Consider the following 13768-nt stretch of genomic DNA (forward strand, 5'->3'; position numbering starts at 1 on the left):
TTTAAGCCTTTTCTTTCCCCCAAACCAAAGCTATTTCAGCTCAATTGACTTTCAAAACCAAATACAGTTTCTCATTTATTTATGTGACTTCGCGCTGTTTGGTTTAGGTCTCAGCCACAGGCAGCATTAGCAATTCTAATACTACAAGGACAAACAACATGTACACGGGCATGGAAGGTTAAAATTAGCTTGTTTGTTACTTGTCACATGCTGTAGTAGATTGTATCAGATCCATTTATGTTACACTATACAAAGATTAATCAAAGCCAGTGAAAGGAAAATATTGCAATTTTAATACAGTGTAAAGGAAAAAGAAATAAACTATGTACTGTAGCAGTCCAAGCCTTGCCTTCAAGTAAAATTTTCAAAATCTTTTTATTGGTGTTTTCCCACTTTATAAAGTTATAGCATATTTTTAGAGAAAGCAACTAGTTTACAGGATTACAGTGTTTATACACACAAAGCAAACATAGAACAAAATGGTTCCACAAAAGGGATAAATGGTTAAATGAGTGCACGATTACCCATGGAAAGCTATGTCTGAATGTTTGAAACACAGATTCTGTTAATGAAAGAGATGTGTTCAGTAAGACCAAACCATCATGACTCATGATTGCATTAATTAATTAATTCAATGCAGTACATTTTTCACAGCAGCTGTAGTTTATAACACTCAGGAGAAATAAATGGCCTTTTCAGCATAGACTGCTCAGACAATGACTCCATCTCTCTCTGTTGCTCTTTATGTGCTAATAAATGAAATGGCGGAGAAAAATCCTGAATAAATCCATGACTAAGTATCAGACCTAGGTTTGCTCAGGGCATTGGGACAGATCCAGAGCCAGTATAGAACTGGGCAGAATTCTGACTGCTTGATAAGGTTGATGTAATCAGAAAATATTTTTCAAGCATTAGGGAAGATGGTTCATACTCCCTTCCTAAAAATAAAGCTAACAAACAAACAAGTGGTTTGAAATGATAATATTCTCTAATAGTCTATCTTTCCTGAATTAAAAACACATGCATTATATTGAAACTGGTCTAATATATGGACTTTATTAATATTGTGTAACACACACACAAAAAACAATCTATGTCATTATTGGGTGATATTTCATAAATCATGTATTGAAATATCTTTCATAGTTATAATACTGTTTTTCAAATCAAAATCAATTTTTACTGCATCAGAAAAAGTGTTGGGCCAAATGTTTTAATGAATAATTAATTTGCTAAAAAAATGAGTTTCAGCCAAAAGTAAATGATATTTTCTGATGCAAAAATTAGTATACAGTTTCAGAAAAATTGAAATACTTTGCTTAAACCTTTAAAATAATTTCAAATCCCATTACTCTTCATTTCAAAAAACATTGTTTAAGAATGTATCAAAATTTACTACTTTGAAATGATACACAACTAGAAGGAGCATTTCATATTCAGTTAAAACAATATTTGAAGTGAATTAAACAAATTTTAGAGCTTTTTTTTTTTCAAATACTTATCCAAAACAAGTAAGAATTTCCTTTTCACTTGACCTAAAACAAAAATTTCCAGTTTCCCTGGTTAGTCAAACAAAAAATACTCAAGAATTTCTACTATACATTGTACATTCAACAACTAGAAAAGAGAGCAGATACATTTCATGTGCCTTACATTGGTGATTCATTGGTAAATATTAACACAGAAGTTAAACAGCATACTATATTCAAATAACAAACACAGCTTATAAATATAGGATTAAGGATGTAAGCATAATGTAAAGTTACCAATGTAATTTCTTAGTGTTCTCAGAAAGATATCCAGGCATCAGCAAAATGGAAGTTTGCTGCATAGCTGGTAAGTGATAAAAATAGTAGAAATCATTAGAAAAGTTATTTATGACATTTTGCAGTGGTTTGTCAGAATAAAAGTAATAAATGATGTTTTTAAATCATATGTTTAGCCATATTCTAATAAACTAATATAAAAATTAAAAAAGAAAACTATATTAAACCAAAGACCAGAATACGTATCATCTAAAACCTACCTTTTATGATTGCAGTGATAAGGAAAGGAGAGAAATAAAGACAGAACTTTATTTACCCACTGAATACAAATATTTTTGTTCATTAATTAATTAAAAAAATACCTGTAATGGGTTTTAAAATGGGAAAATGACACAGTAATTTGATTGCTAAAAAGAGAAAAACTTGCTGTCCTTTATCAGACTAAACTGTTTCTAAAATATCCTGTTTTGAATAGTAAACAGTTTCAAAAGCTTCAAAAATGCTTCAATAAGAAACATTCAAAAATGTTTGTGTTTCATTCTTAGAAATGAGAAATAATTGTAAGCAATCACTTAAATATTTATTGATCAATACAAAGTGTTCAACTGCATGTTCCCCATTTGCACTTCCATTATATAATCAAATCAACACGTCTTAAAATATGTTCATGGTCAAGATTAGCAGATGGCTATCTTTCTCTGCTCAAAAAAATCCTTAAAAAGCTGGTCTCTGAATAGCAGTTGGAAAAACAAATATGCAGATGGCAGAAGTAACTTTAACAGCCATCCATTACTGATATTAAATCATATGGGATAGATAATTTCACAACGTAATCACTGATGATTAATTGCAAACAACAGACAATGTATACATTTCACATGCTTGTTCTGAATGTGGACTGCTGAGGCAGCTAGGCATTGAATAAAAAGATTAAATCACAAATTAGATGTGCTGTTGGCAAAAACAAACCCCAAAAAAATATCCATAGCTAGTCAATCAGCTGCTCAATAAAATACAAGTCTCTTGCACTGTGCCCTGAAGGGCAGCAGTCTGTGCCTCTGCTGGCACGTCAGGAAGAGTGATTTGTTTCAGCTGAAGTAGTCTGCACACAGCATTCAAGCTCAGGAACTAGTCAGGAGAGCATCTAAACAAATCAGAATTGCCTTTTCCTGGGCAAACGTTACCATCATTAAAATACAGCCGGTCTGCTTTACTTTTAGATCTCTTCTTCCCTCAGACACCCAGGCGATAATCTGTGCTGTGCATCACACGAGCATAATGAAGAACATGATGATCAAGCAGGCGTCAGAGAGCTGAAGTAGCTTTAGGCTGTCTTTCCATTTTTCTCGTCTGGGACTATAGAAGTATGGGAGTGACTCCTAATACCATTCAAAATGGTCAGGGCAGCCTTTAGGCTACATGTTGCGTTCCAGGTGTTCGTATCATGTATAGGACTATGCCTGCACTGCAGAGCAAGCAGACCTCCCTTCACCTCAAACTATGCCGTCCTCCACACTGCTCCCTCATGCCTGCATCACACCCTCCTTTAGGGTCCTCATTGTCCTCCTCCAGCCTGCTAGCAGTGCTCTCAGGGCTCGCGGGTCCCTCTGACCCTTCAGTGCGATGGAGTTCTTTCGCCAAGACCGGTGGGTCTGCGAAGTATAAATATGGCAAACACAGCATCTGCATCTTGGTAATGCTCCAGCCAAAATGGTTTCCTTTTCTGATGAGATGCTTGTAAACATTGAGGAATGCTAGTTAGAGCCTAGGGATCACATATGCAAAAGATGTGAGAAAGGAAGAAGATGGCCACTAAAACTACAAACGGAAAAAACAAACAGATAGTCCAGTAAAGAATAGCCGTAACCATTTCTGTGGGTTATTGCAAGTGAATTTCCTACACTTCTGGGTCTGCAGTATCAAAAATAGAGGCAAAAATAGATTTTATACTATGCATTTTAATCTATTCATTTATCATCAGTCCTAAATATTACCGCAATTCCAATTTCATGCCATATTTGCTGTACCCTTAACTAAATACATGTTAATAGAGAGCAAGGGAAAATGTGGAAAAAACGTCTCTTAATAACCTTTTATTCAAGACAAGGAGGAAGCAAGAAGGTTCAAGACAATACACTAAACAATGCCACATTTTCTTTTTCTGCAAGGATGAAGTGCCTAATCGCTGTTCCTTCAGCTCATCCTTTCACAAGCAAATGTTAACTATACTCATCAAAAAGGGACCTAATGGGTCTGCACTGCTTTTTATATTCCATCAAACTACCTGTCTGTGACTCAGTAATTACTACAGTATCTGAGCACAGCAGAAACCACGGTAGCTTCACCCTAGTGTGATTAACAGTGTGATCAGTGATGTGTTTCTCAGCCCAAGTCAATTTAAAACGTTTACTTACAGCATCCTGAACACCAGTCTTATTAGTTCTGTTGTTGTAGCAATGGTAGTTACATCTTACAGCTCCTAAATATTTATCACTGGATATTCCTACTGTGTACCCACAGGAGTGGTGAATCTGTCTTTGGGATTTATTTATTTTTTTCAAAATACAAAAAGACAAAAAGTATTGCTGGAGATAGCGCACAATGGATTTGCCAGCAGGAAAAGATAGTTCAGATGCAAAGAGCCATGGTATTTACCTCCCTACCGACGATGTATTCCTATGGGGAAATCAGGTTTCATTCACTCTAACACTAACAATCAAACCTTTCTAAATAGCAATCAAAGCAAAGACAAGACCCTTCACTAGCTTTAATCACTTTGGTTTGTTTAATTGTAGTTTCTAGGCCTACCTGTTTTGAAACAATGGCTTTCCAAAATTTTTTTAAGTATTTGGAAAACAGCAATGTACATTTGCTTTCTCAAATTCCCATGTCTCATAGCTATTTTTTCATTTTTTTTCCCATCTTCCATTGGTCTATTCAGATTACAATAAAATATTTCCTTGAGAAACTTCAAGAAGATTGCATGCACATAGATTAATCAGGAGAATAAAATTAAACCACATTCACAAGGTTGGAAGAGCTATAGTTTTGAAGGAAGTTATCATCTCAGTTTCAAAAACAGCTGGTTTATTGTACAGCTGCAGTCTAAAATGCCAGGTTAAATTTATGAGTTTTCCATGAGATTTCAATGAATTTCAGCTTGCCAGCAGGACCTGTAGCATATAGTAGTACTGCACAAGGGTAATTGAACAGAAATGACATACTTGCTGGCATACTATTGTAGTGTGCCTGTTCCTTCAACTGTCAGATGATGGGAAAATAAAATGGAAGATGTAGAGAGTAGAAAAAAAAAGGGTTATTTAAAATCCTTGGAGTATATTTTCTTTCTGACATTCTAAGACAAAACTTACACGTGTGAATTTCATGAAAGTGATAGCAGCATTGAAATTTAATTTAACATTTATGATTTGTGAGGACAAAGCATGTTGCCAAATCAATTTCTTAAACACCGATTTATTTTGGGGGATTTCTCAGCATAAAGGAGAGATACCATTTTTGCCTATGGACCTGAAACAAAAAATGCTCATGTTTTTTTCTTGAGGGTATTCAACATCCAGACTTAAATTTGGTTCTGTATATTATCTCAATGACACCTTTGTATAATTTTGTCTCTGAAATACATCCATATTTCCTTGGAAAGTTTCATTAATAAGATAATGTAATCTTCATGATAGATAATTGGTTTCACTAAAGAGCATTAATGATTTTCTGTGGAAACAGATAGCAGTGATCAAACGCAATTTGAAAAATTATGAATGAAATCATTATGAGTTAACCTAAGCCATCCAGAATTTTGATGTACGAACTCTGTTAGGGAAGTGCATTGATTTAATTGCACTTTTTATACTTTTATTCAAAATGTCAAAGGTATGCTCTGAATTTTATATTATCAAGGGCTTGATTACTTGCTTGTTAATAATTGTATCACTCAGCTGGAAATAAACTCTTCTGACATTTAGCTTCACGGTGCTTGCTTTTAAAAGTGAGACAAGATTTAGCAAAGGCAAAGAAAAGAGTATGAAGTAGGAAGTATATGTATATACTTACATGAACTAGGAAGTATATATATAATTATTTACTCCATAAAACTGCATTTACATTAAACTGTCTCAGACCAGACCAGCTGCGTTTTTTCAAATGCTGACTGACTATGGCTGTGGGTGCTGTGCTTTTCTGGATTCATCTGCCCTGGTGCAAGAGATTACCATGCTCTGCCCTCTGCTCTGCATGCCCTTTGTGTGTGCTCCCACCCTTCTGGTCTCCCAAGAGAGTTCCTCGCATTTCACTCATAATTTCCAGTTTAGCAATGCCTGAATAGTTTAAGCTAATAGTTTAAGCCATTGTTGCATTGTTTGAGCTAATATAAAGATGTAGCTAGTATAAAGATGTAGCTAGTAGTATTTAAACTAATACAAGCTGCAGTAAAATGGAGTGAGAAGTGATCACAGGAGCTATTGCTGCTGAGCATAGCAACTTCTTACACAGATTTTGGAAAGGATACAGATACACAAGTAAGGTTTTATGCAGTCTTCAGGGTTCAGTGTGGATAGGTCATAGTCTGGTTAGATCACTTCTTTCAGTAATGATGTTCCCATCTGGACATAAAATGCTTTGATCATGCAAACCCTGAAAACATTGAGCAAGAACAAGGTCTGAGCTGGTTCCCAACATGAAGAACAGAACACAAATCCTAACATGCTTTGGGTTCCTCTGTACTGGATATCTAACCATGCTAAATCCAAGCTGCTTTCTGCTGCTTTGACCTGTCCAGGCTTGCTCATCAAATGGAGACTGAATTCAGGAGAAACCAGGGCTGTCAACAGCACAGATAAAATTTCATCACTGCGTTTGGTTGCAACATATTTTGTTAGAGGAAGTATCTTCATCATGGTTATACAATTCCATTTAGTACTACAGGGTAGACTAGTAGCAGTTATCATTGGGCCTGGATAAACAGTATACAAAATAACTGCTTCATAGGTTACAAGCAGATTGTATTCTATTAATTTCACTAATTGTTAGTTAAATATTAGCAAATTGTTTCTATTTCCTGGGCAGTTAGAAAAAATAAGTGACTGTAACATACCATTTTTTCCTGTCACTTTAAGTTGTTCTTGCACAGATAGCTGTTCGTTTCGAGAGACTAGAAGATCCAGGGTTCTGGCAGAAGGGAAACCTTGTACTTCTGTCCTTAACAATATTATTTCTCATATTTTCTGTAGTGGATTATAAACATTAATAGATTGTCTCAAGTGAGAAAACTCGGTGCCTTCTGACCCTTTTAGTCATGCCTCATTTCCCACAAGGGCTCGCTCAGTTAAGGATCTCCAAGTTTCGTCATAATGTATGTCATCCAGGTCTGAGGTGGAAAATGCCTTGTGCCTCGTAACCCATGCATAGCCCCTCACCAGAGCACTGTGCCTCATGGTCTGAGAAATGCAGACCTAATTAGCTGTTTTCAAGTAATCTTTAGATATATCAGAGCAAATCATTTGTGATATTTATTGCATAAATATTTTCTGTTGTTATGCTGAATGCTGAGGGTCTAACGTATGATGGATGTGCTGCTTCTCCTTTTCTGAAGTGCTGATCTCACATTTATCCCTCTCAGTGAGGGGTTGTTGCTGCACTACCACAGCCAGTTTGGACAGTGTCATTAATTTAAATGTAGTTAGAGCCTAAATGAGATAAGAAAGAGGGAGAGCCATGTTTCCATTTGCTTCTTAATCAAATGCTGTTGTTCAAAGGAAAAAAAAAAAAAGAAAAAAAAAAGCACAAACACACACACACACAAAATATCACCACCACCACCAGCAATTAAAACAAAAAGGAAAAACTAGGACAGGTACGGCCAAGTCCCAGAATTACTGCGTCTGTCTGAGCTAAAGTGCCAAACTTATTACTTGACATGGTCTCAAAGGAATTGTGTGTCATCCTGCAATGTCTGGGCTGCTTCTTCCTGCCACCTTTCACCTTCTCCCAAGATGTTGTGAAGAAATACCACGCGCTATTGCACTGGCAAACAAAATGGGTCAGGACCTGTTCGCTGGTCCCGAGAGAAGGCGGCACAGCACGGCTCATGTTCATACAGCTACCTATATACAGCTATATTTTCCTGCATCGTGAGAACAGCCCCGAGCCCCAAGCTCTTCCCTAAACTCTGCCTGGGCATTGCAGGAGAGAATACGAGTTAGTGCAGGCCAGAAACATGCAGAGAAGCACACAACAACTGGACTGAACCCTCCCGTGCCTGTGCCTGAGCACTGTGTGCTGGTCCCGATTAATTTACTGGTATAGACAGTAATAGGAGCCATGGTGTCGGGTTAGAGAACTTGGTCTGTGGTTTTATGTAGAGAAATACAGGACTGCCTGTATCAGAACAGGCCAATTATACTTGTGGAATATATTGTTCTCATTTTTCACTTGTAATAAATGCTTCAAAATTGTTTTTAAAGAACTCAGAATACACTTATCCAAATTAGCAATATTACAGCATGGTAAAATTTGTTCCCGATACTGTAAAGTTTGGGGATTTTAAAATATTATCTTCTTACTGAAAATCCATACACTTTTTGTACTCCTAAAATCAATCATTTTCCTGTTAGTAGAGACCAATAATTCAAAATGCAGTAGTCATTCAAAATACACTGATCATGGTCCATAAGAAAACAAATACATCAACTGAAATAACTCATAAAAAGGGAGAGATTTAGTGGATGGAATGATGTCTATATATTTTATATAACTCTAATGTACCTTTCATTAAGAAACAATACAAAACATTTAGATGAGATTATCATGCATTAAAAACAAGCTATAAAGCTGGAGAATATCATCTGATGAATCTTTGGCACGCTAAGAGAACCGTAATTTATAATGAAAAAGCTTATTATTCTCAATAGCTTGTGTTTATCGTTAGGAGCTGCACAGACGCCCTGCAGTCCAGCAGGGGCAAGGCTGCCAAATCCCGATGTCCCCCGCTGCAGTGAGTGGCAGGGCTGAGCGTATGCTCCCAAGAGCCTGGTGTCTGGGCACTAACGGACCTGACCGTCCCTGCCCACCACCCTGGGACTCCCCACACCCCGTCCAAGGCCCAGGGTCCCATGTCAGCCCTGGGGCCATCAGCCCCTGCCCCAGCAAGGCTGCAGCAGGGCCCAGCTCCAGCTCCTCATAGCCCAGACCTGCTTGGCCATGGGCCCCACTGAGCTGGGCCCACTTGTGGGCCCACGTCCCGGCCTGGCCTCAGCCCGTTCCCATCCCCATGGAGGTGCCCGATGCTGGGCCTGGGGCTGCCCTGCTCCTGGCTGGGGCAGTGGGACAGGCCCCGGTGCCAGGCCCTGCCCCGAGAACCCCAGGGAGCCCCCACTGCTCCCGGCCCCGGCCCCAGGGAGCCACTGGCCCTCCCTGCACCCTCATTGCACACTTACACACATAAATACTTCCATAGACAGATATGTGGGTTCACATGCACACCTCTGCCACTGGCTTACCTGACAGGTGTCATGCCCATACAAAGGGCTGATGGCTTTTCTGGGACAACCATTGACAGGGCTGGGACAGGGGAATCCCATCCATTTCCCTGGTTAGGTTATGGGGGCACACACCCACTGTTATTCCCTTGTGCCTTGCTATTTCGGAAGATGCGCACTTCATCATATAACCTTACATTCGTGACAAGCCCCAAAAAGCAGCAGTGGTGCTTGAGAACAGAAGCGAGACGTGACCTTTCGCAGACACCTCTGTAAGCCTCAATTTTGCTCAGACAGTGCTGCAACCTCACAAGCATGATGACAAAGCTATTCTGGGTTATAAAATATCCCTTACATTTCAGCTAGTCACGTCACTCATATTTTACAGCAGTATTTTCAGGAGTCTTTGGATTATGTAATTTTACCTAAAGCGCACTATTCTTTCCTTTTCCCACTAAGCATTAAATCCTGAACCATCTATAATTCAAGGCCAGATTTTTTAAAAAGGCAACTAAAAATGTAGGTGCAGGCAGTAGTTGTGCAAGCACATGTTTACACGTGATGTCACAGCATCAGAGTTGAAGGATTAAATAGTTTTGTATGTATTTCAGTGCTTTGGCTTAGTTGTGGAGGTGCCGTAGGTGGCTCTACTGCTGCTACTCACTGTCATGCGATCCCCATGGTACATTTTTGGATTTTTTCATCCTATTTTACCCGGTGTTTTCCCTATGAAGTCATGAAAATCTCATCCCTTACTTGCAAAATATTATGTCTGTAGCATTTGTGTTACAAAAGTAAATTCCTAAAGGTTCAAAACTGGAGCGGTGTGTGTGTGTAATGCAACATACATTAGTTTATTTTGTTGAAAACTCAACTTTTTTAAAAGCTCATTATTGGCAATTTAAGGAAAATATGTTTCACGAGACAAACAAGGATTTTCTGCCTGCTTCCTACCCATTTCCATATGTAGCAGCCCGTAAACAAGTAGAGTGCATAGGAACCATCAGGCAATTCTTTCATAGGTACAGCATAAGCTGTAGTACTTGGTCCATTTAGCAGGTCCGTTAGAAGCAGATACCAAGATACCAAAAGATGAACTGAGCAGGGATCAGGTATAGGAAAAAAGAAACATCTCACACAAGAAAGAAATCTGCTTCCTGATCTTGCAAGATTGCTAGCCATATGTATCTGTGGCCTCTTTCCTTTGGTAAACCTTGTGTTCTTGACCACCTCACCCCACAGTGAAGAGGACCTTACACCATAGGACTAAAGGGAGCACAAGCTTTGAAAAGAAAACAGCTGAACACCTTCCCCCATTCCCCTCTTCCTTCCTTTCTCAGAAGACATTCTTGTGCCATGTCTGAGTGAGGTTTGACAACTGGCCTCCCCCTTGGAGTTCAACTGAAAACGCATGCTAGGAGTCATTTAATACTAATTATTTAAGGCACAGTGGCCCGATCCACTACAGAAAGATCACATTATTAATGTAAGTGCAGTGATCAATATCAGCACTGTATCCGCATTTGGCCGTAACAAGCAATTCAGCTGACGGAGAGCGTGTTCTGTAATCCACAGCATCATAATTCACTGCCTGGCCTCGGTTAACGTTTGTGGAGTGGTCTACGGCAACATATTGTGAACATTAAAACATGAAATGGTGTAGGACTGGGAAACATTTGCTGGAAAGACTCGAGCTGATATGATGGGGAGTCTAACACACTGAAGGTCTGTATTTTTCTCTCTTTCGTGCCTTTTTACTGGAAATATTATAGTGGAAATGGAATATGGGTAGCAGCGGGCTCCTGAAATTTCTGCATTCCTGGAACATTTGGGGGGACTTGCCTTAACAATTGTGCCTACCGCTGCTCAGAAATGTGTTGCTTTCACTCTGTGGAGCCTGGCAAAACAGAACAAAATGAATTGGCCATGAATTCAGTGTTGGCAATTGTATCATTGGCCCAGCAGTCACAGATGTTTTCAAGGCAACTCGTGCTGTGCTGCCCACAAGCATAGTCCAAACCTGAAATATTCCCCAAACAGTTGCCTTGAATTGGGTTTAATTGGATGGGTTACGGACTGAATGCCTGTGTATTACCAGATACGAAACAAGCAAGTGCATTAACAGAAAAAAGCATTATTCACAAACTTGAAGGCTACTGCTCTGTGTGAACGGATTAACAGGATGCAGGATGCCTTCATTATCCAGAGATCTGTTATTATGTCCATTCCAATATGTTGTTCTCTCTTAGCAGCGTCATAAATGCTGTGTCTGTGCCAACTCTGATTTTAGGCGACCCGAAGAACCATCTGCTGCCTTGATTGCAGACGCCTTGTCCTGATATGTGCCAGCAGGACAAGTGGCAGCATAATGGCACATGGTGGTGGTGGAATGTGACCCCAGCTAAGCAACCACAAAAGGGGCTGTTTGCTTTCTTGTTTCAGTACTGGGCATGTTTTCCTCTTCACAGTATATCTGTGAACAAAGGAACAGCCTTACAGCCACCAAATGCTTAAAGCTGCTAAGGGTGCATTGTCTGTCACAGCAAAGACGATAAGGAACACCTGTATGCATTTTAAATTCTCAGGTTTATCAGTAATGTGTTGAAACTTGGTCAGTAAGATTGCAGTTCACTGGTGCACTTGGCTTGTATTTAAATTCAGCATTTTTGTAGGCATTCAGTGTGAGTGAAATAGCTGTCTGACTGCAGGGAAAAATTATGCAAACATTGCACATAGCTTTGTCACAGAGAAAAAAGCACAAATGTACCTGTTTTCCTCTTGCCATTGGTGTTGAGACAGAGAGCAGTGGAAGCTGCTGATGGTGTGAGGTTCCACAACTCTGGTATGTGGCATTATTTTCCACAAATAAAATGATAAAGATTTTAAAGCCTGTTTATCACAGATTCACTCCCGTGGCTAATAAGCCTGAACATTCTTCAGCGTACCCCTACAGCACTCCACTTTTTGTGATTATTGCACACATAGTTTCCTGCAGCACGCCTGTGTACTTTCCTTGCTTGTGCTCCAAACTTGTGCGGATCCACACAGTCCTGTCCATATGCAGCTTGACAGTCACTTCACCCTGGCCATCCATTATTTTGATCTAATTCCTTGAAGGCTGTCACTAACATTGAAGGAACTGATCCTGTTGCATATGAATCTGATAGAGAAAAATACAGTTTGGAAAGATATAATGTAATTTCCTACTCGCAGTATGCAGACATAACTGAGAAATAATGACTTTTATCTCAAAAAGAATCCATCGTGCTAGCAGAATCTCTGAGACAGTATATTGTGCATATTGTGAAACTTTGTAACAGAACTGTTTTCTCTAGGAAAGCACCTGAAAAGTTAATTATTAATTATCTGTAAATTATCTATCCAAAATATAAGTTAGTGTAAGGGTGGAGTCTAGAGATCTTAGCAGAAAAATCAGCAAGTAACTATTTTAAATCCTTTTCAGTCTGCTGCAACTTCATGAATACTATGCTGTTCAGATACCAGCATGGAGGAAAGACCTTACTTAAGAAAGGAAGATACCCATGTGCACAAGAAAAACCTTCCCATGTCTTGTCATAAATGAAGTTTCCAGATAAATAGATTTCAAGTTGCAGTGACAATGAGACATGTTCTCTATCAAAATAACTCTGAAATGCATTGCAATTTTTAATGATCCAAGAGCTATATTTTATTAATCTACGGGAACAGGATGAGTAAGAGCAGCATAGTATGTCTTAATATCTCAAATACAGAAATGGAAGTGACTCTAAGGACTGTTACAGTAAGTCATGCTTTGCTGGGTATGCTCCATGAAGCTTTTTATTTTTGTATTAATGCTTTCCATTAAAGGACACTACCGCGTACAGTCACTGCTGCCAGTTTGCAGGAAAGTTTTTCCCATCACCACTGTGAGCGTGAGCAAGAAAAAAAGGCTGCGTGGAGCTGGTCTGTAGAGTGAGGAAACATCCTCTGGCTGTTGCAGCAGCAGCAAGGGACTGCAAGATAAATTTCCAAAATTTCATATGCTTTGCAGAAAACAAGGATAGGTGAGCCTATCATATCCCACAGTGATGCTCATTTCTCACTTCTCTCTCAAGCTTGTTTCATAGCCTTCCTTGTCCAAATTAAGGAAGAGATCATTTGAACTAAGAGTGATAAGATCAGCCTTTATGGGGAGCCACATGGAAGGAGAGGCTGGGACATAGCTTTGCAGACACCCCCGTTTTGAACGTGTACCCTGCATTAAATGGGGCTCATTGCTCTCAGCGCTATGTCCTGGTTCACATTGCTGAGGATGTACTGGATTTCCAGTACACTCACCTGAGAATGATATATTGATGTTAATTGAGTGCATACCCCAGCGAGTTAGTCCCATCAGTGCTAGCTCACAATCTCTGCAGCACACATTGATAACTAGTACATGATAATTATCAATATTCTAATACTTGGCATCATCTTTACCTAATTCTCTCACTCATACCCAGTTGTCCTGACACCGCTATAAGCCCCCAG

The 13768-nt window shown here is 39.1% G+C and overlaps 1 long non-coding RNA gene across 1 annotated transcript; it reads right to left on the bottom strand.

Annotated features, from left to right (window-relative positions):
• Nucleotides 1-1209: 1209 nt before the first annotated feature.
• Nucleotides 1210-7860, bottom strand: LOC310896246. Its single transcript, XR_014581306.1, has 3 exons — nt 6874-7860; nt 6289-6413; nt 1210-3500 (listed from the first exon to the last, which is right to left on the bottom strand). It is a non-coding gene; the product is annotated as an uncharacterized lncRNA (long non-coding RNA).
• Nucleotides 7861-13768: the final 5908 nt, after the last annotated feature.

The sequence above is a fragment of the Anser anser genome (genome assembly GCF_964211835.1).
Source record: "Anser anser genome assembly, chromosome: 3".
Classification (NCBI taxonomy): domain Eukaryota; kingdom Metazoa; phylum Chordata; class Aves; order Anseriformes; family Anatidae; genus Anser; species Anser anser.